The sequence below is a fragment of the Piliocolobus tephrosceles genome, chromosome 16 (assembly GCF_002776525.5).
Source record: "Piliocolobus tephrosceles isolate RC106 chromosome 16, ASM277652v3, whole genome shotgun sequence".
NCBI lineage: Eukaryota > Metazoa > Chordata > Mammalia > Primates > Cercopithecidae > Piliocolobus > Piliocolobus tephrosceles.
In genome coordinates this window covers 64884313-64908749 of record NC_045449.1, presented here as the reverse complement: position 1 = coordinate 64908749, position 24437 = coordinate 64884313, and the positions used below count along the sequence as shown (strand labels likewise).

The 24437-nt window shown below is 38.7% G+C and overlaps 2 non-coding genes across 2 annotated transcripts; one reads left to right on the top strand and one right to left on the bottom strand.

Annotated features, from left to right (window-relative positions):
- Nucleotides 1–9952: 9952 nt before the first annotated feature.
- Nucleotides 9953–10055, bottom strand: LOC111542594. The gene has a single exon (XR_002731598.1). It is a non-coding gene; the product is annotated as a U6 spliceosomal RNA (small nuclear RNA).
- A 13011-nt stretch (nt 10056–23066) lies between these two features.
- LOC111542599 lies at nt 23067–23126 on the top strand. The gene has a single exon (XR_002731602.1). It is a non-coding gene; the product is annotated as a U7 small nuclear RNA (small nuclear RNA).
- Nucleotides 23127–24437: the final 1311 nt, after the last annotated feature.

The following is a 24437-nucleotide window of genomic DNA, read 5'->3' as shown; positions in this document are numbered from 1 at the left end:
GAGAAGCATGAAACTGCGGAATATAGCATCTAGGGTGTGGAAGAGGGTGTGTGATAAAAAGATTTATGAATCAATTGTTCTGTGTATTTTAAGTTTTAGAGCTGGATTTATGAGTTTAGAGTTCAGGGAAGGTTCAGGACTAGAGCTATAAATTTTGAACTCATCAGCAGATAGATGATTTTTAAATCCATAGGACTGAATGAGATTACTTAGGGGAAAAAAATGTATTTAGCAAGGAGGAGAGATTCTGTGGCTGAGTCCTTTGGACTCTGATGTTTAGAGTTGGATATGACACACTGTAGTGGGGGTCATAGAAGGAGAAGATATGTTCATTGTGTTCAGGGAGATGAATAAAGTTATAAGTGAGAGTGGCATACGGAACCGCCGAAGTCCAGTAAAGAGAAGCCAGGTGATTCATTTTTGGATTTGGCAAGGGGTTGTTGGTGATCTTCATAAGAGTGGTTTCACGGCAGTGTAAAAGCAAATGTGATGGGTGTGGCCTAAAGACAGAGAGAGAGAAAAAACAGAACAATGTGTGTTGAGTCAATTGCACATTTTATCATTATTTTCTTTATTTTTATCCATACTGCTGATAAAAAGTGTTAAATAAGAAAGGTAAAAAGACCAAAACAAAACAAAACAAAAAAACAAGAAAAAGAACTGTATGGTCTGTTATCTTCCCTCCTAGGTGACAAGAAATAAAGTTTCATTATATTATCAATACTTTTTGCCTTTGTGGTGAAAACAACCAAATGCTAAGAAAGAATTCTGGCAAAATTACTTTAAGTCCTTGCTACAGCAGGACTTCTTTTGTTTTGTGTTTCTTTTCTTAAAAAATTAATTAATAGCTCTGTACATCTACTAGAATGATAAAAATATGAAGTACTGACAATACCAAATGCTAGTGAGGATTTGGAGCAAGGGAAGCTCTCATTTGTTTCTACTGGGAATGCAAAATGGTACCACTACTTTGGAAGACAGTTTGGCAGTTTCCTGCAAGACTAAATATACTCTTGTCCTATGAACTGACAACTGTACTCCTTGGTATTAAGGCAGATAAGTTGGAAACTTATATCCATATAAAAACCTATACTCTGATGTTCATAGCGGCTTTATTCATCATTGCCAAAACTTAAAAGCAACTAAGGTGTCTCTCGGTAGGAAGGTGGATAAATAAACTGTGGTACATCGAGCCAATGGAATATTATTCAATGCTGAAAATAAATGAAGTATCAAGTCATGAAAAGACATGGAAAAATTTAAGTACATATTATTAAATGAAAGAATCTAAGGTGAAAGGATACATATTATATGATTCCAACCAGATGACATTCTGGAAAAGGCAAAACTGTACAGGCAGTAAAACATCAGTTGTTGCAAGGGCTGAGAAGGCATAGCCAGGTAAACAGGTGGAGCTTGGAAGATGTTTAGGGTGGTGAGGACTATGCTGGTTTGTAGTATAATGGTACAATAATGGTGGATACATGTCATTATATGTTTTTCCATATCCAGAGAATGTATAAATAACACAAAGTGAATTATAATGTAAATTGTGGAATTTGAGTGTTAATAATGCATCAGTGTATTAGTACATCTGCTCATCAAATGTACCACTCTGATGGAGGTTGTTGATAATAGGGTAGGCTGTGCCTACATGGAGATAAGGCGCAAATGGAAGGTCTCTATGCTTACCTTCAATTTTGCTGCGGACCTAAAACTACTCTAAAAAATGAAGACTATTAAAAATAATTAGTAGTATTTAAATAATTAGTAGTTAGAGCAAATACTCGGATTACTGAAATATAAGCATTCATTCTGGGCTTGCTCAATTTTAGGAGTAAATGACTGTATACTGTTCCAGCAGTTTCATTAAAATGGCTCATTTCTTTTTACTTAAATTAGTGATTTAGGCATACATGAATCCTTAGTGCAGAAAACCTCTTTCCTTTTTAAACAAATTTTTCAATCATCCCACACTGACAGATAATCAGAATTAAGTCACAATTATTTTGAGTTGAAATGTTTGCAGTTATTATAAATGATAATGATGCAGAATCTTTTGAAATATAGAAAGTAACTTTAAGTCATAAAACATTACAAAGAAGACATGATTGTCACTGTAAAATATACCAAACTGGGCAACAATTCGCAAAAACGGAAAAGTGAAATCAGTTTTAGAGTGGTGAGATTTCTTTTTCTTTCTCTGTTTCAAAACAATTTTAATTGATTTTGCTTCCATTGGAAAATAGTCTTAGTCACTTTCTTGTTAAAAAGGAGTTCATCGTTATGAAAAATTTGGAGTATCTGTACTTTTTTTGTTGTTTTGTTTTGTTTTGTTTTTGAGACAGAATCTCGCTCTGCCCCCCGGGCTGGCGTGCAGTGGCGCAATCTCGGCTCACTGCAAGCTCCGCCTCCCGGATTCACGCCATTCTCCTGCCTCAGCCTCCCGAGTAGCTGGGACTACAGGCGACCGCCACCTCGCCCGGCTAGTTTTTTGTATTTTTAGTAGAGACGGGGTTTCACTGTGTTAGCCGTTTTTATATGATTCTCAGTGCAGCAGACCTCACATGGCATACTTGTTCTTCCTGATACCATTTCTTCTGAGACAATCTGTTTACTAATTGATTTTACTTATTTCTGCGGAACACAGAAGCCATGGCATACATTTTGTGTCCAGTGACTCAAGAAATGGCTTAGTCTGCCAGGCTTGGTGGCTCACGCCTGTAATCCCAGCACTTTGGGAGGCCGAGGTGGGCAGATCACGAGGTCAGGAGATCGAGACCATCTTGGCTCGGTGAAACTCCGTCCCTACACGGTGAAACTCCATCTCTACTAAAAATACAAAAAAAAAAAAAAAAAAAAATTAGCCGCGCGTAGTGGCAGGCGCCTGTAGTCCCAGCTACTAGGGAGGCTGAGGCAGGAGTATGGCGTGAACCGGGCAGGTGGAGCTTGCAGTGAGCCAAGATCGCACCACTGTACTCCAGCCTGGGTGACTGAGCGAGACTCCGTCTCAAAAAAAAAAAAAAAAAAAAAGAAATGGCTTAATCATTGCATTCACATATTTGGAGTCGATTGCAGGGCTTCCTTTTTCTCTGAGTAAAGACAGTGTGTATATACATATATATTTATATGTCTAATATAAAGATTATTATATATATGCTGAAGTATACTCTATTTTCAGATAGAAAGAGCCATATACATATATATAGAGAGAGAGACAGCATGCCATATACATGTGTGCGTGTGTGTGTGTGTATATATATGTATAGGGGAGAGAGAGAGAGATCAATATCTATACAGATATCTGTATATTTCCAAGGTGCGTTGGGAAAATCCACTCTTAAAGGGTGTCTTTGTGCTGCTATAACAAAATGCCATATACTGGGTAATTTTAAGACAATTAAAACGTATTTCTCATAGTTCTAGACACTGGGTGGTCCGAGATCAAGGAACTGACATTTGGTCTCTGGTAAGGGCCCTGGCTGTGTTTCACAGGAGAGAATGATGAAGAGCAAGAGGGCCAAACCATGTGTGAAGCCTTCCTTATAAAGGCCTTAATCTTGTTTACCAGGGCACTTCCCTTATGATCAGTCACCACCCAAAGACCATACTTCTTGAGACATTTACATTACGGATTGAGTTTCAGCATGAATATTGGAGGGGACACCATCATTCAAACCACAGCAAAGGGAGTTAGGGATTATGCGGATGATATCTTCCATCCTTGTTGTGTTATCTGGACTCCTCTAGTACTTATCCATGGCTTCTAGAATTATTTGCTTCTGCTCCCTTCATTTTCTGTGCTCCATCTCTGCGAACAGGCTTTGCTTCCTTCAAACACATCATATGTTTTTTTCCTAAAAGCCTAAATGCCTTCCTGCTGCCTGAAAGTCTCCCTGGCTAGTCATTGCCTTGGCCAACACATATTCAGTGTTCAATCTCCAGGTAAAAGCCAACTTCTTAAGTAAGTTTTCCAAGATCCTATTGTAGTCAATTAATTATCTGTCCTTTTTGATATCCACTTTTAGATTTAAACTCTGTGCAGGCTGGTTTGTGTATTGTTGCATTCCAAGGGCCTTGCACAATGCCTGTCATACAGTAGGTGTTCAATAATATTTATGGAACCGGAACCAGTAGTCAGCGTCAAGCACTCAGAAATACCGCCTAGAGAGGTCACAGCAAGAAAATTGACAGGCCCACCATTGTTTCCCGTTATCTATGCTCAGGATCTTTGCAGCTATACTCAATCACACATGCATTGGAAATTAATTTTCTTAGCACTTACTGTTTGAAATCAAGATCTAAACATATACACTACCAAAGTTCTGCTTTTGAAAAGTCATTTTCCAGGTAGAATTTTCTTCACAAATTGACCATTGCTGAGTCTAATAAAAATAATTTATCTATTTTGGAGTTCAGCTTATAAAAGTTTCTGAAATCCAACAGATTTCAGCCACTTCTCGAATACTACAGATGTCTTGCTTTAAAAAAAAAATTACAACACCATATGTGCCCTGTTCCCCTGAGTATGTTTCAGGGAAGTTTTAGCAGTTAAAGTAGGTTTTTTCTTTCTTTTGAAACCTAGCATGTGGATTTAGTGCTTATTAAAGTGAGAGACTGAGCATGGTGGCTTGATTTAGGATTTGAAAAGGAAGCTGCACTAAAAGCTTCCTTTCAGATCTCTGCCAAGAGCCCTTCCCTGAACAATTCTCATGCTGAAAATTGTTGATATATCCCTTGGATACATTGTTGTCCATCTTTTTGCCATGTGGTCATGGAGGCATATGGAAGCTCAGACCGTCATTATTCCTTTCAAGAAGGCTGTGTTCAAATGCTATGCCAAATAAGAGCCTATTGAAAAGATGGATATGTTTACTATTTGAATCATTCATTCTCTCTTTCCATGACACAAACCTTCTGAAACTACCAAATGCAAGCCTTTAATTTTTAAAAATCCAAATTGTGTGGCAGAGTACACCCAACTATTAAAAACATAAACCCAGTAGCCACAGACATGTCGTTGTGCAAACAAACCTGTGTGTGAAGTCTGACACTGCCTGGCTGCTCCATGTGACTAAGACAATATCCCCCTGAAAATGACCTCAATTAGTCCCTGTTGAGGAAAACATTACTCTAATTGTTTTTCATGACATCAGAATTTATTAGCTAGAGATGAAACATTTTCCCAAACAGTTTAAAAAATATATTCAGAGAGAATGCTAAAAATAATGATGATATTTGATCTTCTGGTACTGTTGGACAAAAATATCCAAGGACGCAATACCCAAACAAGACTCAGGAGAGGCCAGACTCTGTGGCTGCAATGAGGCCCTCGTTCATGGGATGCTTACAGTCCCTGCTTTTGCATGGCTATGAAGGAGGGCTAAAAGGTTTCACTAAGGGCCTAGCACTAGAATTATGACATGCCATCATTCCAAACCAGGTGTTGGCAAACCACGTGCCCACAGGCCAAATCTGGCCCACTGCCAGCGTTTATAAATAAAGTTTTATTAGAACACCACCGCATTACATTGACAAGGTAGGCATTGTCAATGGCTGCTTTTGCACTACAATGGTTGTTGAGTAGATGAGAGAGAGACTGCTTGGTCTCACAAACCTGAAAATATTTGTTCATCTGCCCCTTTATGGAAACAGTTCATTGACCCTGTTTCTAGACTAAGTATGGCCCTTCTTTCAAATTATGTTCTTGGTTCACTGAGTTCTGTTCTCCTTGTTATGAGGTAAAAAGTGGTAGCTCACATGAGGTGGAGTGAAGAAGCTCATTCAAATGTATTAAAGAAGAAAGAGTAGATATGGAGGTGGTGGTGGCCACTATAAATGCTGCCAAAAATTGCTACATGGATTATTTTTGACATATATAGGGATCAACAACGAGGCTAAGATAGTTGGTATATACAGTATGGATTGTGGGTAAAAAGAGACATGGTTAAAAAAATGGGTTAGTGAGTCAAGAACATCTGCTGCCCATCCATCCTTATCTGACTCTCTCCTTTTATCCCATACCATGGCTGTTCACCACCCAATCGAGATTCATCTCTATTACCATGGTAACAAGTTGGGGACACCGCTTTTTAAAGTTATTCTGATTCCCTGGTACATATAATACAGGCATTTTACCTTTTATAACTTCACCACTTAAGGACTGCCCAAGATTTTAATAGCCTAGTAGTCCTTCCTATCTTTTTATGCATGTATGTTATGTATTTACCTAAATAGAGTAGTATATTTGGGAGTCGAGTTTTACTACATTAATATATGTTGGACATTCAACAACTTTAAAATTAATCTCCTATATCATTTATATTCACAAAGTGTAGATGGTTTTGCAGGGAAAATTTTAGGTGGTAGGGAGACTCATTTTTGTGTGTATAACCCCAAAACATACTTACCAATGTTTTCAATATTTTTTTTTTTTTTTTTTTGAGATGGAGTCTTGCTCTGTCGCCCAGGCTGGAGTGCAGTGGCCGGATCTCAGCTCACTGCAAGCTCTGCCTCCCGGGTTCATGCCATTCTCCTGCCTCAGCCTCCCGAGCAGCTGGGATCACAAGCGCCCGCCACCTCGCCCGGCTAGTTTTTTTTTAGTAGAGATGGAGTTTCACCATGTTAGCCAGGATGGTCTTGATCTCCTGACCTCGTGATCCACCCGTCTCGGCCTCCCAAAGTGCTGGGATTACAGTTTTCAATATTTTTTAATAGGTAGATCAAAGTCTAATTATATGAGACTAATATAAAATGATCAAAGATGGTGAAGAATGAGAGTGCCATTTACTAATCATAGGTAAACTATTTAGCCTTCCTTAATCTCAGTTCCCCTACTTAACTCAGCGTTGTATAACAATAGCAATTGGCTATTCCCTATATGCAAAATATTTGCTGTACACAAATAAATGAGACAATTGATGTAGCATGCTTGGAATAAAGTGAAAGATGTTAACATACTATTATTAGCTGTATTTTATTTTAATTATCAGGTCACTTTCACAACTCTAAAGTTCAGCCATATGACAAGAAAAGAACCTCAGGATATTTGCCACGTAATTGTGCGTCAGTCTAAATGGAACATTTCCCACCAAAAGTGAAAATAGCTCAGTCTGGCATTTCTCTGGGTTGGGAAGGAAAAAAACAATCATTTGTCAAAGACACTATTTTATGAGGATTTAACTGGGCACAAATTGAATTTGTGGCTTGGCCAGGGAAAGAAATATTTGCAAAACATCTCAAAGACGACAGCGATATCCACATAGACACTGGTAGCAGTTTAAAAATGATAACATTATGCTGCCACATATTTCTGAGAAAATAGTAAGTATTTAAGGGACAGTTTTCCTATTCAATACATTTCTCCTTCACTGAAAATTCTTGAGTCTTTCAGAAGCATGTTAACTCTTTCACAGTGCCATGTCGGAAATTCTTTCTCTACAAAATTAAATGGTATTCAATAGCAGAACTCTGATTTTTTTTTCTGCTTCCAGTTTGAGGCTTGAATGAGCCTCTCAAATACTTCATTCCAATGTCATATCAAGTTTGTCTTTAAAGAGGTCTTCCTTGTCGAAAACAGTATACTTAGTAAAGTTCAATAATTAAAATGCAAGTGTATTTTCTTCGACTTATTTCATAAATTATGTGTGTATGAGAAAAAATATAGACTGGAAAAAATATTTCTTGCTATTTCTACTATTAGTGAGATGCGCACAACTGAGGCCAAAATTGAACAAAACCTTGTAATTATTCTAGTCAAGTTCAAATGAAGGTTGCTCAGGGGGAGTGCCATCTAAGTGGATCTTAATTTACCGGAACTGGTTTCCTCAGGCCTTTTGTTCTCATGATATTTAGTGTGTGATCTATTCACAGTGATTGGACAATACAAGATTTTGAAATAATCCATCACACACAGGTGTGCCAAGATGTGTTTGAAATGCATAGGACACTTCCTAGAAAAAACAAAAGGTGTTTTGTGCAGATGACATCTGACCACATATCAACTTTGATATGCATCCAAGTAGATCCAACAACATTGCCTACTTTCTCCTAAACCTTTGGAGATGAATATTCTTCCTTTTTTAAAGAAGTGTAAATAGAAGTGTTTTCCTCATCTTAACAATACCTGCTACAATATGGATGGACCTCAAACACATTATGCTAAATGGAAAAAAAAGGCAGATGCAAAAAGCCACATACAACCCAAGTTTATTTATACAAAATATCCGGAATAGACAAATCTGTAGAGACACAAAATAGGTTAGTGTTTGCCTGAAGCTGGGGGTAGGAGCAAAAATTGACCAGAAAGGGTTATGAGGAATCATTTTTGTGTGGGCGGGGGAGCACAATGAAAATGTCCTAAAATTGGACTGTTGTGATGGTTGCGTAATATTCTACATTTACTAAAAATAAATTGTACTTGGTTTAGGGAAAGGACTTGGTATTTATTAAGTACTTACCTGAGCCAGGAACAATACTAAGCACTTTATCTCTTCAATTTAATACCCCAAACAACTATCTTCAACAGGCTCTTTTATCCCTACAAGAAAATGGAGCTCAGAGAGCCATTGTGCCCGTGGTCTCACGGAAAACTGAGAGGCAGAGACAGTATTTCAACTTGGATGTACCTGTGTCCAACGTTGTAGTTTGCATTGAAGACTCAGTTCTATGGTATAGGAAAAAGCAGGTAGCAAATTGGTTTCAGAATTCAGTTGAATATATATTAATTGGCTACTCTATGTTTAGCATTTTAGTACCTTTAGGAGAGAGAAGGTTTAAAAGAAATACATGATGGCTTCTGCCCTCAATGAGTTAGCACTTTGGAAGAATAGAAAACAATTAAAAAGTTCCACAAGACCAGTAAGTGCTGCCAGAGATCAGAGGATAATGGTCATTGTCAGTGGCAGGGGCAGTTAGTAAAGAAGTGACATTTGTAAAGGAGATGCCTAATTTCTGGCACATAAATACAAACTAAAGCTGCCCCATGGAGGAAGAGAACCAAATCAAAGCCAGGTCAAAGCCAAATCGAAGGTGACAGCAAAGTGTGTTGCACAAGTGAAACCAAAACAGATTTATTAGAATATCTGGTGGTGACTGCATTGGAAGGAGGGACTGGAGAAATAAAGATCAAGCAGGAATGTATTTCTGAAAAGAGGTAGCAGGGTATTTGACTCCATGAGAACAAATAGTAAAATCATGGATATTTTTCCAATATAGGAAAGGCAGGCTAAATATTTGTTATTTTATATCGATTTATTCAATTTCATTCTTTTCATACCCTGCAAGAGAGGCCCCTAATTGATAGGAAAACTGAGTCTTAGAAATTATTGTGATTTGCCCAATATCACACACAGCTGAGGCTGAAGACTTTGCCTCTTAGCTCCAAATCTAAGGCACTTTATAACTAGTGTTGTAAAATCAAAGGGCTCTAGGAGTCAGACTGGCATTGTAAATGAGAGAAGCTTATTAGATAAAGGGGCAAAAAAAAGTAGTGTAAACATGATGAGAAATGGCAACTGATATTTTACCTTATTTTCCAGGAGTAATAGGGAATAGTGGAGACTCTGGTGAGTGCCTCATTTTAAAGGGAAATTGCTAGCAGTTTCCAAAAGGAGAAGCTTTAGATTTTTAATTGCGAAAGTCAAAAAATGTAGGAGTCATTCTTGACTTTTCACTTTTTCCCTCACCCTAAAGCCAAATCCTGGACACCCTCTCTTCAAAAATATAACCAAACTGTGATCAGTTCCTTACAGTGCTTTCACTACCTCCAACACATCATCATGTCTTTCACTTAAAATATTGCCATGTCCTCCCAGCTATGCTCCCTAATCTTACTCTTGATTATCAAGAGCTTCTCAGACTTTATTTTGCAGCTTTATAAAAAGGCACCATTAAAAAAGTGAAAATGGCAGCCGTAGAATGGGAGGAAATATGTATTTTTATTTATTTATTTATTTTAATGGAACATTTCACAAATTTGCATGTCATCCTTGCACAGGAGCCATACTAATCTTCTCTGTATTGTTTCTTTTTAAATTATTTCAATAGGTTTTTAGGGAACAGGTAGTATTTGGTTACATAAATAAGTTTCTTATTGGTGATTTCTGAAATTTTGGTGCACCCATCACCAGAAGAGTGTACAGTGTACCCAATTTGTAGTCTTTTAACTCCACCCTTTCCCCCGAGTCCTCAAAGTCCAATGTATTGTTCCTATGCCTTTGCATCCTCATAGCCTAGCTCCCACATATGAATGAGAACATAGGACTTGATTTTCCATTCCTGAGTTAGTTCACTTAGAATAACAGTCTCCAATTCCATCTAGGTTGCTGCGAATGACATTATTTCTTTCCTTTTTATGGCTGAGTAGTATTTTATGGCATATACATATATATATATGTATATATACACACCACATTTTCTTTTTTATTATTATACTTTAAGATCTAGGGTACATGTGCACAACGTGCAGGTTTGTTACATAGGTATACATGTAACATGTTGGTTTGCTGCACCCATCAACTCGTCATTTACATTAGGTATTTCTCCTGATGCTATCCCTCCTCCAGCCACCAATAGGCCTCAGTGTGTGATGTTCCCTTCCCTGTGTCTGTGCATTCTCTTTGTTAAACTCCCACTTATGAGTGAGAACGCAATATACCACATTTTCTTTATCTCATTGTTTGATGGGCATTTGGGTTGGTTCCATATTTTTGCAATTGCACATTGTGCTGCTATAAACATGTATGTGCAAGTATCCTTTTTGTATAATGACTTCTTTTTCTCTGGGTAGATACCTAGTTGTGGGATGGCTGAATCAAATGGTAGATCTACTTTCAGATCTTTAAGGACTCTCCACTTTTCCATAGTGGTTGTACTAGTTTACATTCCCACCAACAGCGTAAAAGTGTTCCCTTTTCATGGTATCCATGCCAACATCTATTATTTTTTAATTTGTTTATTATGGCCATTCTTGCAGAAGTGAGGTGGTATCACACTGTGGTTTTGATTTGCGTTTCCCTGATCATTAGTGATGTTGAGCATTTTTCCATATGCTTGTTGGCCATTTGTATATTTTCTTTTGGGAATTGTCTATTCATGTCCTTAGCCCATTTTTTGATGGTGTTGTTTTGTCTTGCTAATTTGTTTGAGTTCTTTGTAGCTTTTGTATATTAGTCCTTTGTCTGATATATAGATTGTGAAGATTTTCTCCCTCTCTGTAGGTTGTCTGTTAATTCTGCTGATTATTTCTTTTGTTGTGCAGAAGCTTTTTTAATTAAGTCCCGTCCATTTATCTTTTTGTTGCATTTGCTTTTAGGTTCTTGTTCATGAAGTCTTTGCCTAAGCCAATGTCTGGAAGGTTTTTCTGATGTCATCTTCTAGAATATTTGTGGTTTCAGGTCTTAGACTCAAGTCTTTGATGCATCTTGAGTTGAGTTTTTATAAGGTGAGAGATAAGAATCCAGTTTCATTCTTCTACATGTGGCTCACCAATTATCCCAGCACTATTTGTTGAATAGGGTGTCCATTCCACACTTCTTCTTCATTTGCTTTGTCAAAGATTAGTTGCCTGTAAGTATTTGGCTTTATTTCTGGGTTCTCTCTTCTGTTTCGTTGGTCTATGTACCTATTTTTGTACCATACTGTTTTTGGTGGCTATGGTCTTATAGTATATTATGAAGCTGGGTAATGTGATGCCTCTAGATTTGTTCTTTTTACCTAGTCTTGGCTATGTGGGCTCTTTTTGGTTCCATATGAATATTAGGATTGTTTTTTCTAGTTCTGTGAAGCATGATGGTAGTATTTTGATGGGAATTGCATTGAATTTGTATATTGCTTTTGGCAGGATGGTCATTTTTACAATATTGATTCTAGCTATCCATGAGCATGGGATGTATTTCCATTTGTTTGTGTCATCTATGATTTCTTTCAGGCGTGTTTTGTAGTTTTCCTTGTAGAGGTCTTTCATGTCCTTGGTTAGGTATATTTCCAAATATTATTTTATTTGCAGCTATTGTGAAAGGGGCTGAGTTCTTAATTTGATTCTCAGCTTGGTCACTGTTGGTGTATAGCAGAGCTACTGATTTGTGTGCATTAATTTTGTATCTGGAAACTTTGCTGAATTTATTACCAGCTCTAGGAGCTTTATGGATAAGTCTTTAGGATTTTCTGGTATTTAGTCGTATCATCAGCAATCAGAGACAGTTTGACTTCCTCTTTACCAATTTGGATGCCCTTTATTTCTTCCTTTTGTCTGATTGCTCTGGTTAGGACTTCCAGTACTATGTCGAGAAGAGTGGTGAAATGGACTTCCTTGTCTTGTTCTAGTTCTCAGAGGGTATGCTTGCAACTTTTCCCCATTCAGGATAATGTTGGCTGTGGGTTTGTCATGGATGGCTTTTATTACCTTAATAAATGCTGATTTCGCTGAGGGTTTTAATCATAAAGAGATATTGAATTTTGTCAAATGCTTTTTCTGCATCTATTGAGATGATCATGTGATTTTTTTGTTTGTTTTTAATTCTGTTTATGTGCTCTATCACATTTATTGACTGTATCCCTGCATCCCTGATATGAAACCCACTTGATCATAGTGGATTATGTTTTTGATATGCTATTGGATTTGGTTTCCTAGTATTTTGTTGAGGATTTTTCCATCTATGTTCATCAGGGATATTGGTCTGTCATTTCCTTTTTGTTACTGTTGTCATGTCTTGCCCTGGTTGTGATATTAGGCTGATACTGGCTTCATAGAATGATTTAGGGGGGAATTCTCTCTTTCTCCATCTTTTGGAATAGTGTCAGTAGGATTGGTCCCAATTCTTCTTTGAATGTCTGATATAATTCAGCTGTGAATCCGTCTGGTCCTGGAGTATTTTTTTGTTGACCTTTTTTTTTTTTTTTTTTTTTTGAGATGGAATTTTGCTTTTGTTGCCAAGGTTGGAGTGCAATGATGTCATCTCGGCTCACTGCAACCTCCGCCTCCTGGGTTCAAGCAATTCTTCTGCCTCAGCCTCCTGGGTAGCTAGGATTACAGGTGTCCGCCACCACGCCCAGCTAATTTTTTGTATTTTTAGTAGAGACAAAGTTTCACCATGTTGGCTGGGCCAGTCTCAAACTCCTGACTTCAGGTGATCCACCTGCTTCAAGCTTCCCAAAGTGCTGGGTTTATAGGTGTGAGCCACCGTGCCTGGCCTTGTTGGCAGTTTTCAAATTACCATTTCAATCTCACTACTTGTTATTGGTCTGTTCAGAGATTCTATATCTTCCTGGTTTAATCTAGGAGGGTTGTATATTTCCAGGAATTTATCCATTTCCTCCAGGTTTTCCAGTTTATGCACATAAAGGTGTTCATAGTAGCCTTGAATAATCTTTTGTATGTCTGTGGTATTGGTTATAATATCTCCCATTTCATTTGATTGAGCTTATTTGGATCTTTTCTCTTGGTTAATCTCGCTAATGATCTATCAATTTTATTTATCTTTTCAAAGAACCAGCTTTTTGTTTCATTTATCTTTTGTCGTTATTTGTTTGTTTGTTTGTTTCAATTTCATTTAGTTTTGGTCTGATCTTTGTTATTTCTTTTCTTCTGCTGAGTTTGGGTTTGGATTGTTCTTGTTTCTTCAGTTCCATGAGGTATGACCTTAGATTGTGTATTTGTGCTCTTTCCGACTTTTGATGTAGGCATTTAATGCTATGAACTTTCATCTTAGCACTGCTTTTGCTGTATCCCAGAGGTTTTAATAGATTGTGTCACTATTATTGTTCAGTTCAAAGAATTTTTAAATTTCCATCTTGCCTTCATTGTTGACCCAGTGATCATTCAGGAGCAGGTTATTTAATTTCCATGTATTTGCATGGTTTTGAGGGGTCCTTTTGGAGTTGATTTCCAATTGTATTCCACAGTAGCCTAAGAGGGTACTTGATATAATTTTGATTTTCTTAAATCTACTGCAACTCGTTTTATGACCTATCGTATGGTCTATTTTGGAGACTCTTCCATGTGCTGATGTAACGGAATGTACATTCTGCAGTTGTTGGGTAGAATGTTCTGTAAATGTCTGTTAAGTCCATTTGTTGTAGGGGACAGTTGAAGTCCATTGTTTCTTTGTTGACTTTCTGTTTTGATTACCTGTCCAGTGCTATCACTGGAGTATTAAAGTCCCCCACTAATATTGTGTTACCGTCTATCTCATTTCCTAGGCTTAGTAGTAATTTTGTATAAATTTGGGAGCTCCAGTGTTGGCGAATAGACATTTAGAATTGTGATATTTTCCTGTTGAACTAGTCTTTTTATCACTATACAGTGTCCCTCTTTGTCTTTTTAAATAGCTATTGCTTTCCAGTTTGTTTTGTCTGATAGAGAATAGCTACTCCTGCTCACTTTTGGTGTCTGTTCACATGGAATATCTTTTTCCACCCCTTTATCTTAAGTTTATGTGAGTCCTTATGTGTTAGATGAGTCTCCTGAAGACAGCAGAAACTTGGTTGGTGGATTCTTCTCCAACCAATGAATTTCTCAGATGCTCTTTGAGCTTCTTGTATTTGGATGTCTAAATTTCTAGCAAGGCCAGGGAAGTTTTCTTCAATTATTCCCTTAAATATGTTTCCCAAATATGTTTTCTGCCATTTTATATCTTTTAAGTGGAACATTTAGGCCATTTAAATTCAATGTTAGTATTGGGATGCAAAAGAGTACTATTCTATTCATTGTGTTATTTGTTGCCTGAATACCTTTTTTTTTTAAATTGTGTTATTGTTATATAGGTACTGTGAGATTTTTACTTTAAGGTTCTATTTTGCTGCATGTTGAGGATTTGTTTCAAGATTTAGAGCTCCTTTTATCAGTTCTTGTAGTGCTAGTTGGTAGTAGCAAATTCTCTCAGCATTTGTTTGTCTGGAAAAGACTCTATCCTTCCTTCATTTAAGAAGCTTAGCATTGCTGGATACAAAATTCTTGGCTGATCATTGTTTTGCTGAAGGAAGTTAAAGATAAGACCCCAATCTCTTCTGGGTTGTAGGGTTTCTGCTGAGAAACCTACTGTTAATATGATAGGTTTTCCCTTATAGGTTAATTCATGCTTTTGACTCACAGCTCTTAAGATTCTTTCCTTCATCTTGACTTTAGATAATTTGGTGACTATATGCCAAGGTGATGATCTTTTGCAATGAATTTCTCAGGTGTTCTTTGAGCTTCTTGTATTTGGATGTCTAGCTCTCCAGCAAGGCTGTGGAAGTTTTTCTCAATTATTCCCTCAAATATGTTTTCCAAACATTTAGATTTCTCTGCTTTCTCAGAAACACCAATTACTCTTAGGTTTGGACATTTAACATAGTCCCAAACTTCTTGAAGTCTTTGTTCATTTTTTTTTTAATTCTTTTTTCTTTGTCTTTGGCAAATTGGGTTAATTTGAAAGCCTTGTCTTTGAGCACTGAGGTTCTTTCTTCTGCTTGTTCGATTCTATTGCTGAGACTTTCCAGTGCATTTTACATTTCCCTTAGAATGTCCTTGCTTTCCAGAAGTTGTGGTTGTTTTTTATTTATACTACCTATTTCACTGAAACATTTTCCTTTCATATTCTGTGTTACGTTTTTGGTTTCTTTAAGTTGCACTTCATCTTTCTCCAGTGCCTCCTCGATTAGCTTACTAATTGACTTTCTGAATTCTTTTTCTGGCAATCCAGAGATTACTTATTGGTTTGGATCCAGTGCTGGTGACCTGGTATGATCTTTTGGGGGTGTGGAAGAACCTTTTTTTGTCATATTACCAGAATTGTTTTTCTGGTTCCTTCTCATTTGGGTAGACTATGTTAGAAGGAAAATCTGGGATTTAAGCGCTGCTGTTCAGATTCTTTTGTCCTATGGGGTGCTCCTTTGATATGGTGTTCTCCCCCTCCCTCTAGGAATGCGGCTTCTTGAGAGCAGAACTGTAGTAATTGTTTTTGCTCTTCTGGGTCTCGCCACCCGTTGGAGCTACCAGGCTCTGTGCTGGTACTGGGGAGTGTCTGCAAAGAGTCTTGTTATGTGATCCATCTTCAGGTCTTTCAGCCATGGATACCAGCACCTCCTCTGGTGGGGGTAGCAGGTGAGTGATGTGGACTCTGTGAGGGTCCTTGGCTGTGTTTCTGTTTAGTGTGCTGGTTTTCCATTGGTTGATCTCCAGCCAGAAGGTGGCGCTTTCAAGGATGCGTCAGCTATCGACCTACAGGTAGGATGCAAACTTGCCCTATGGCCACGTGGTTAAGTATTCAGGTTTCTTAGGTGGTGGGCAGGGCCATAGAACTCTTTTGTCTTCAGCTATGGGGCGGAGGTGGGGGGAGGTGGATAAAGGTGGAAGAGAAAGACCACCAGGTATGGACAGACATAAGCATGTCTGAGCTCAGCCTCTCCTTGGGCAGAGCTTGCTGTGGCTGCTGTAGGGGATGGGTTCTCAGTCCAATGGAGTTGTATTCCCAGGGGGATTATGGCTGCCTCTGCTGAGTCATACAGGTTTCCAGGGAAGCGGGGAAAAACCAGCAGTCACATGCCTCACCCCACTCCCATGCAGCCCTCAGTCCTAAAGGCTGGTCTCACTCCCACCATGCCCCTGCAACAGCACCGAGTCTGTTTCCAGGCAGCCCGTGACCAGGGCTGAGAACTTGCCCCAGATCACAAGCCTACTGTTTGTGAAAGCAGGCAGACTCAGTTTTTTGGTATCTCAGAGAGCCAGCAGCGATGATCCAGTTCTTCAAAGGGTCTGTGGATTGTCTTGGCTTTCCTCATTTTTCCTTTGGCAGTTCTTGGAGCAAAAGTTCACAGTGTGAGTCTCCACATATTGCTCTGTCTATCTGAGCAGGAGCTGCAAGCTAGTTCTGCCTGCTATCCACGATCTTCTTCTCTGTATCATTTCAATTTTAGTATATGTGCTGCTGAAGCAAGCATGAAGAAATATTTTTATTATATGAATTCAAAGAAGAAATAGCCAGAATTTATAGATTTAAAAAGCCCCATTACTCAATAATAGTAGAAGATAAACAACCCAATTAAAAATATAGACTGGGCTTGGTGGCTTATGCCTGTAATACCAGCACTTTGGGAGGCCCAGGCGGGTAGATCACTTGAAGTCAGGAGTTTGAGACCAGCATGGCCAACGTGGAGAAACCCGTCTCTACTAAAAATACAAAAATTAGTCTGGCATGGTGGTGTGTACCTGTAGTGCCAGCTACTCAGGAGGCTGAGGCAGGAGAATCGCTTGAATCTGGGAGGCAGAGGTTGCTGTGAGCCGAGACTGTGCCACTGCACTCCAACCTGGGCGACTGAGTGAGACCCTGTCTCCAAAACAACAACAACAACAAAAAACATATATATATATATATATATATATATATATATATACACACACACACACACACACACACACACACATGTATAAGCAAAGGGTTGAACAAATACTTCACACTTAAGACATCTGACAGCCCAAAGCTTATCAAAAGCATTATTAAGAAAATGCAAATTAAAACCACACTGAGCTACCACTGCACCCATCAGCATGATAATTTATAACTCAAGAAAAATATTTGCATATGTATTTTCTATTGTTGTGTAACTAATATGACAAATTATGCACCTGAAAACAATACATTTATTATCTCATAACTTCTGTGTGGCAGGAGTTTGAACATAGTTTAGCTGGCTTTTCTGCTTTATGATCTCTTACAATGCTAGAGTCAATATTTCAGCCAGGGCTGGAATGCTCTCTGAAAGCTGACATGGAAGAGACCTGCCTGTAAGCTCACATGGTATTTGGCAGAATTGAGTGTCTCCAGGCATGCTGGGTTATGGGCTTCAGTCAAGCTTAATTCCTTGCATGTTGACCTCTCCAGCACAGCAGCTTGCTTCATGAAGTATGCTGGCCAACAGGAAAATAGAGCCTACTATCAAGATGTAAGTTATAACTTTGTGTCACCTAAACATGGCGGTAGTGACTGACATCTCATCCCTTTTTCCCACCATTGATTAGAAACAAGTCATAGGTCTCACTGACACTCAAGGGAAGGGTATTTGATTGCCCAAGGGTATGAATACAAGGAGGCGAGGATTGTTAGGAATTATCTTAGGAACTGCCTACAGCCACATGGTTTGACAAAGGACTCATATCTAGAATAGTAATGAACTTCTCCATTCCATATAGCTCAATTAAAATATAGAAAACAGACTGAGAAGGGATTTCTCAAAGACGATATCTCATAGTCAATAAGCATATGAAGAAGTGTTCTACATCATTAGTCATTAAGGAAATTCAAATGAAAACCACAAAGAGGTTCTACTACACACCCACCATAATGGCTAAATTTAAGCGACTGACAATACTGACTATTGTCAAAGAAGTCGAGTGACTAGATCTCTCCTTGTAGCTCGTGGGAAAGTAAAATGACCCAACCACATTGGAAAACACTTTGGCAATTTCTGATAAACACACACCTACCCGTGACCCAGCGGTTCCATTCATAGGTATTTCTTCTCTGAGAGAAATGAATACTTGTGTTCACACACACACACTCTTGAGTTATTATAACCATAAACTAGAAAATGCCAAATGTCCATCAATAGGAGAATAGGACTTAAAAAGTGGTATATTTACATAAAACACTACACAGCAATTTTTCAGAAGAATAAGCTACTGATAAATACAACAAGAATGAATTTCAAAAACAGTGTGCTGAGCAAAAGAAGCCAGAAACAAAATTCATATTGAATAATTTCATTTTTGTGAAATTCAAGAGCAAGATATTTTATATATGGTGATGGAAGTCAAAAAAGTTGTTATTTCTGGGAGGGCTTGAGAGAGGTTTTTTGATTCAGAAGGAGCACATGGAAATTTTCTGGGTGTGATGGAAATAAATGTTCTCTGTAGTCATCTGGGTGGTAGTCGTACAGATGTATGCATAGGTAAATAGTCACTTAAGATTTGTACATTTTCCTGTAAGTATATTTTAGCTCAAAGATTAAAACAGATTGAGAAACATACTTTGATGTGCTTTCAGATCACCTGGAGATCTGGTTAAAACGCACATTCTGATGTAGTAGACCTGGAATGGGCTTGAGATTTTTTTTTTTTTTTTTTTTTTTTTTTGTTGTTGTTGTTGTTGTTGTTGAGACGGAGTCTCGCTCTGTCCCCCAGGCTGGAGTGCAGTGGCTGGACCTCAGCTCACTGCAAGCTCCGCCTCCCAGGTTCATGCCATTCTCCTGCCTCAGCCTCCCAAGTAGCTGGGACTACAGGCGCCCGCCACCTCGCCCGGCTAGTTTTTGTATTTTTTAGTAGAGACGGGGTTTCACCGTGTTAGCCAGGATGGTCTCAATCTCCTGACCTCGTGATCCGCCCGTCTCGGCCTCCCAGGCTTGAGATTTTGCATTACTAACCAGATGCCAGGTGATACGGATGCTTCTGGTAATGCTGGCTCAGTATGCAGCAAGGTCCTGAAATCTCTCTCTCACTGTTTACAATTGCTGCATAGCAAACAACCCAAACTCAGTGGTGTGAAATAATTATTGTATTATGCTAAAGATTTTGTGGGTCAGCAAATTGAACAGGGCACAACAGGAATGACCTGTCTTTTCTCTTTGAGGTACCATAGTATCGAAAGCCTCGGCTGGGAAGAGTCAAATGCTGGCACCTGAAAGCTGGGGCTGGGATCACTTGCATATGTCTTCTTCACTCACCTAGCTGGTACCTGGGCTGGGAGCATGTGAGTGTTAGAACAACTCCCTGGGATGACCACAGGGGGCCTTTCTATGGCCTTAGCTCCTATTTGAAGGCTCGGGGATCTACACATGAATGCTCTGAACAAATTTTTAAAGAAAGAGAGAGAGAGAAAAGAAAGGGAGGAAGGATGAAAGGAAGGAAAGGAAGGAAGGGAGGAAGAAAGGAAGGAGGGAGGAAAAAGAAAGAAAAAGAAGGGAAGAATGAAAGGAAGGAAGAAAAGAGAGAGGAAAGACAGAGAAAGTAAAGAAAGGAGGAAAGGAGAGAAAGAAGAAAGGAAAGAGAGAAAAGAAAAAGACAAGGAAGGACGGAAGGATGGAAAGAAGGAAGGAAGAAGAAAAGGAGAGAGAAAGAGAAAGAAGAAGAGAAGGAAGGAAGGAAAGAGGAAGAGAAGGGGAGAAAAGGAAGGAAGGAAGGAGGGAGGGAGGGGAAAAGGATGGGAAGGGAGGGGAAGAGAAAGAGGAAGGGGAAGAGGGTTGCATTGCCTCTTCTGACCTAGCCATGACAGTCACAGAAAGTCACAATTTTCCCCAGATTTGAGTGAGAGGACACAGATTTTACTTTCCAATGAGAGACATGTCAGGGACACATTGTCGAAAAATACGTGGGATGAGAAACATTTTTATGGCCCTACTTGGAAAATACAATTATCCACCTCCACAGAGCCTTAACACAAATCTGATTATGTTATGTATCTTCTCAAAATCCGGACTGCCTTCCTATTTCACTCAATAAATCCCCAAACCTTTCCCAAAGCCTGTAAAGATCCAGATGATTGGCCTGGGGCTGCTTCTGTGTCTTTTGCCTGTTCTGATGTCACTCATCAGAGTATTTCCTAAGTACTCAGTGTAAAATAGATGCTCTGTCACTCTGTCATCAGTGCCTTGTGTGTTTTTCCTTTTGTTATTTGTGTGTTTATTGTTTCCCCACTTAGAAGGTAAGTTTCAGGAGAACAGCAGCTTTTTCTCTTGCTTGTTGTTGTATTAGAATGAAGAACCATGCCTGGAATACAATAAGTACTCAATACATTTGTCCAATGAGTGAATGAATGGTGCTATTTATTGGTATAGCAATCTTAGTTACTAATCTGTTGACTTCTAATTATGATAAATGAGATTAAGATTTCTGCTTCTCCATCCTCCCAACAGACACTTTTCTTCTCTCCCATTCTCTTAATGTATTTATATAACAATTTATTATTATTGTTATTACATGCTTCTGATGTGTTATTTTCAACTTGAGGGTAGATCAGAATTGACTGCAATGCTTGCTAATTTTCAAAACTGCTGGACTCTATCCAGAGAGTTTTTGATTCAGTAGTTCTGGGGTGAGCCTGAGAATTTTCACTTTAATGAGTTCCCAGGTGATGATGCTGATGACAACTATTTGTAATGTTAATATAAACACTCAAACCTAATGTAAATACTGACATTGAGACTGAGCTTTTGGCATTTTTGTTTTTGTTGCTTTTGTTCCCTGATTTTCATATTGATTTGTTTTGTTTTGGCCTCTGAGTTTCATCTTGGAAGCTGTCTTCAGAAGATGCTTGGTGATTCCTGGGTGTACATTTACATTAAGGACTGAGGCGCTGGATAACATCTAGAAAAGTGTGTGTGTTGGGTGTTTTTCTGTATAGTGATTGCATGTCATCTTGGATTAAGTTCTCCTAAAGCAAGTGCTAAGAGAGAATTATTATGAAAGTGATCTATTAAGCAAACACCCTTGTGTCATTGTTAAGAGTGGGATTAGCATGGCGGACAAGAGGAAGAAGGCAAGGAAGAGTAAGATTCCAGGCAAAATCCCAACTCCAGTCCAATGCTACAGGGGAACTCTGGGGTAGGGTATATGAGCTAGGCTCTCACACACCCTCTTCAGTCAGTCACTGGTTAAGTGTCACCTGAGGAAAAGGATAAGACATCTTTAGTTCTGTCTTTGGCATACAGGACAAAGAGGCTCCAGTAGCAAAAGTGCCCTTCAGATAGAGTCCCAGGTGCCAGCTCTTAGAAGCAAAAGCACACAAAGGCTTGGGGACAGATTCCCTGTTATGATTAAGGGAATCTGAAAGAACTGCAGGTGGCGGGGTTGGTAGAGGGGCACCAACAATGTTGGCTGCAGAGATGCTGGGGGGTTTTCTTTGGGGAGTTCTATAGGAATTTTGTCTGGGTGACAGTGGGGCTACTGGACAGGGGCACATGTTTTGCAGGTCATACTGCAGATTTCCCTTTAGTCCCACTGTCCTCTATTGTGTCCAGAGTCCTAGAGTCTAGAGACTCACTGGTTCAGTTTTTCCACCAAATAAATCTCTTATCTCCTGCTGGTATTGCCAGGGTTTAGTGGTTTAGGTCGGAATTCAGCAGTTCAATAACTCAGTGGTTTTGAGGAGATAATAGGAAAACCTCCTCAACTCCAGAGGATATGAGGGGATGAGAAAAAATCACGACTGTTATAGTGAGAGCCCTGGCGTAGATCATCTTTGACTCACCCAGCATGGCTAAAGGCACATGTGTTTAGTGAAACAAGCTTAACAGAAACTGAGGCTAGAAAGAGGAAATCCTAATCCATGGCTTCATCCAGTTGTGACATGAACCCAGACCTGAACTTTTCCAGACATAGTCACCCTATTTTTTTTTAACCTGAAAATCTATTTCAGGGCCTCAAAAGGCCAACTTTTAGGTGCCAATCATATTTAGAGATTCTACTGTGGTATATGAAGAATAAATCAGGAACTTAATCAATGATAGATATATTGTTAGTCTGGCCATGTTAAAGATTGAAAACATGACTATTTCCTACACAGGAAGGTTATTACTCAGATTCTTCTATGAGATGTAGAGCTCTGATTGTCTTTGAAGGTTTATTTTCTTAACTTGACATTATTGACTTCTTATATGAAAAAACCACTTATCCCAATATCTGGAAATTCTACTAGTTGATATTATTACTCCGTAAAATCGTTAACATAATTTGTTCATTTAACCAAAGGATCTAATGGGCTTGAATTTGAACAAAAGATATGTATTAGACAGACAAATCAACATTATTGATATAGCAGTTTGCCATATTGAAAAGTATGAAGATTTGAATCAAAGTTACCAGCTATAAAATTTGGACAATTGTGTACAAAATAGAAATAATACCTAGTTTACAATACAGCTGAACGAGACAATATCTGTAAAGCATGACGTACATATAGTGCATAGCATGTTGTAGGTTTTTAACAAGTTTCAGTTCCCTTGTCTCCATTTGCCCCAAATCTATCAGGAGCACTAATCTCTAACCATCTCCATGCTCTGATACAAAGTTCCCAGTGAAAAGCATTATACAAAGTATTTGGTAACAGCTCTTTTAGAATTTGTCTAGCAAGTTTTCTAGTCTGTACCCAAAAGCCTCAATTAAAAAAGGAACAAAGTATTTAATTACCTCATAGTTCTATAAGACATTATGTATCATTAAATATTATATAATATTCATAGCTGTTTTTATCCTTTTGTGTAATCCCAGCAATTGGGGTAAGTATAGCGCAGTCAATACAACTACAATACCACTTAACAGGGTTTAAATAATAACTTCGACATTTTAGGAAATAGTTACTAAAATGAGATAATTTTTCTTTTAAAAATTAGACCGCATTTAATAATGAGGATGTGATCATCCTATTTTGGGGGGAATTTATGAAAAACAAAATGATGAAATTGCCCTTTTCTGGTTATGTTTGTTGCTTTATGTTGCCTTTCCTCTCTGTAACCTCCACGCTCTACAGCACTGGGAAAGCTAGAGAGAACCAGGCAGCCAGGAGGACGGAACCAATGTCCCACTCTTAGAAATCACCCTCCACATCCGTGAGGGCTCAAAGTAAAAGAAAAATGAAAAGTCCAGGATCAACAGCAAGTCGTCACTCAGCAATCTTAGGGAGTTTTCACAGCATGAGAGGGAAGGAAGGGATAGTAGCCAAAATAGCCAATGAGTGATGATGAAGAACAAAGGGAGGGTTAAGGGATTACTGACCTCAAATAGAGAGTTGGTTGAATGAAGACAGGGCACAATTCAGAGGTTAAGATGTCTGAGAGTAGAACTGCTAGTTGTCCCATGCATTACTACTTTTTTAAAAATAATATTTTTTCTTGATAAAAAAAGTATGAAAGGTTTTATTGCAAATTATAAAACAATGCGATAAAAAAATACAGAACACAACCATCACTGCCACCCCTCATTTTGTATACTTCTTGCCCTTGTATTTTCTATCAGAGTTCTGGCAGGAAACAGAAGACCTGCTTACGTTAGGAAAAACAAAAATGAAAACATGAGATGGTTTGCTTTCAAAGGAACTCATTGCAAAGGTGGAGCTGAATGTAAGGGATCCAGAAGTGGAAGAGCTGTCACCCAAAGAGACGAGACAAAGGTTATACGAAGCTAGAAGGAGAGAAAGTCATGTGGAACAGGATGCTTTGTGGGAGCATTAAGCCCTCCAACTTTCAGAGACACAGCCAGCATAAGACCCTCTCTCACGGGGAGAGAATCAGGATTATAAGTACCTTGACCTCTCATTTATCTTCCTCCAGTTTTCTATGGGGCCTCTGCATTGATGGAACCCAGCAGTAAGCCAGAGGACTTGGAAATCTATTAAGGTTATCCTGTGAGTTTGAGGGAGTCTCCAAGACTACCTTTCATTCAAAAACATTGCTGAAAGCACTCACAGAATGCA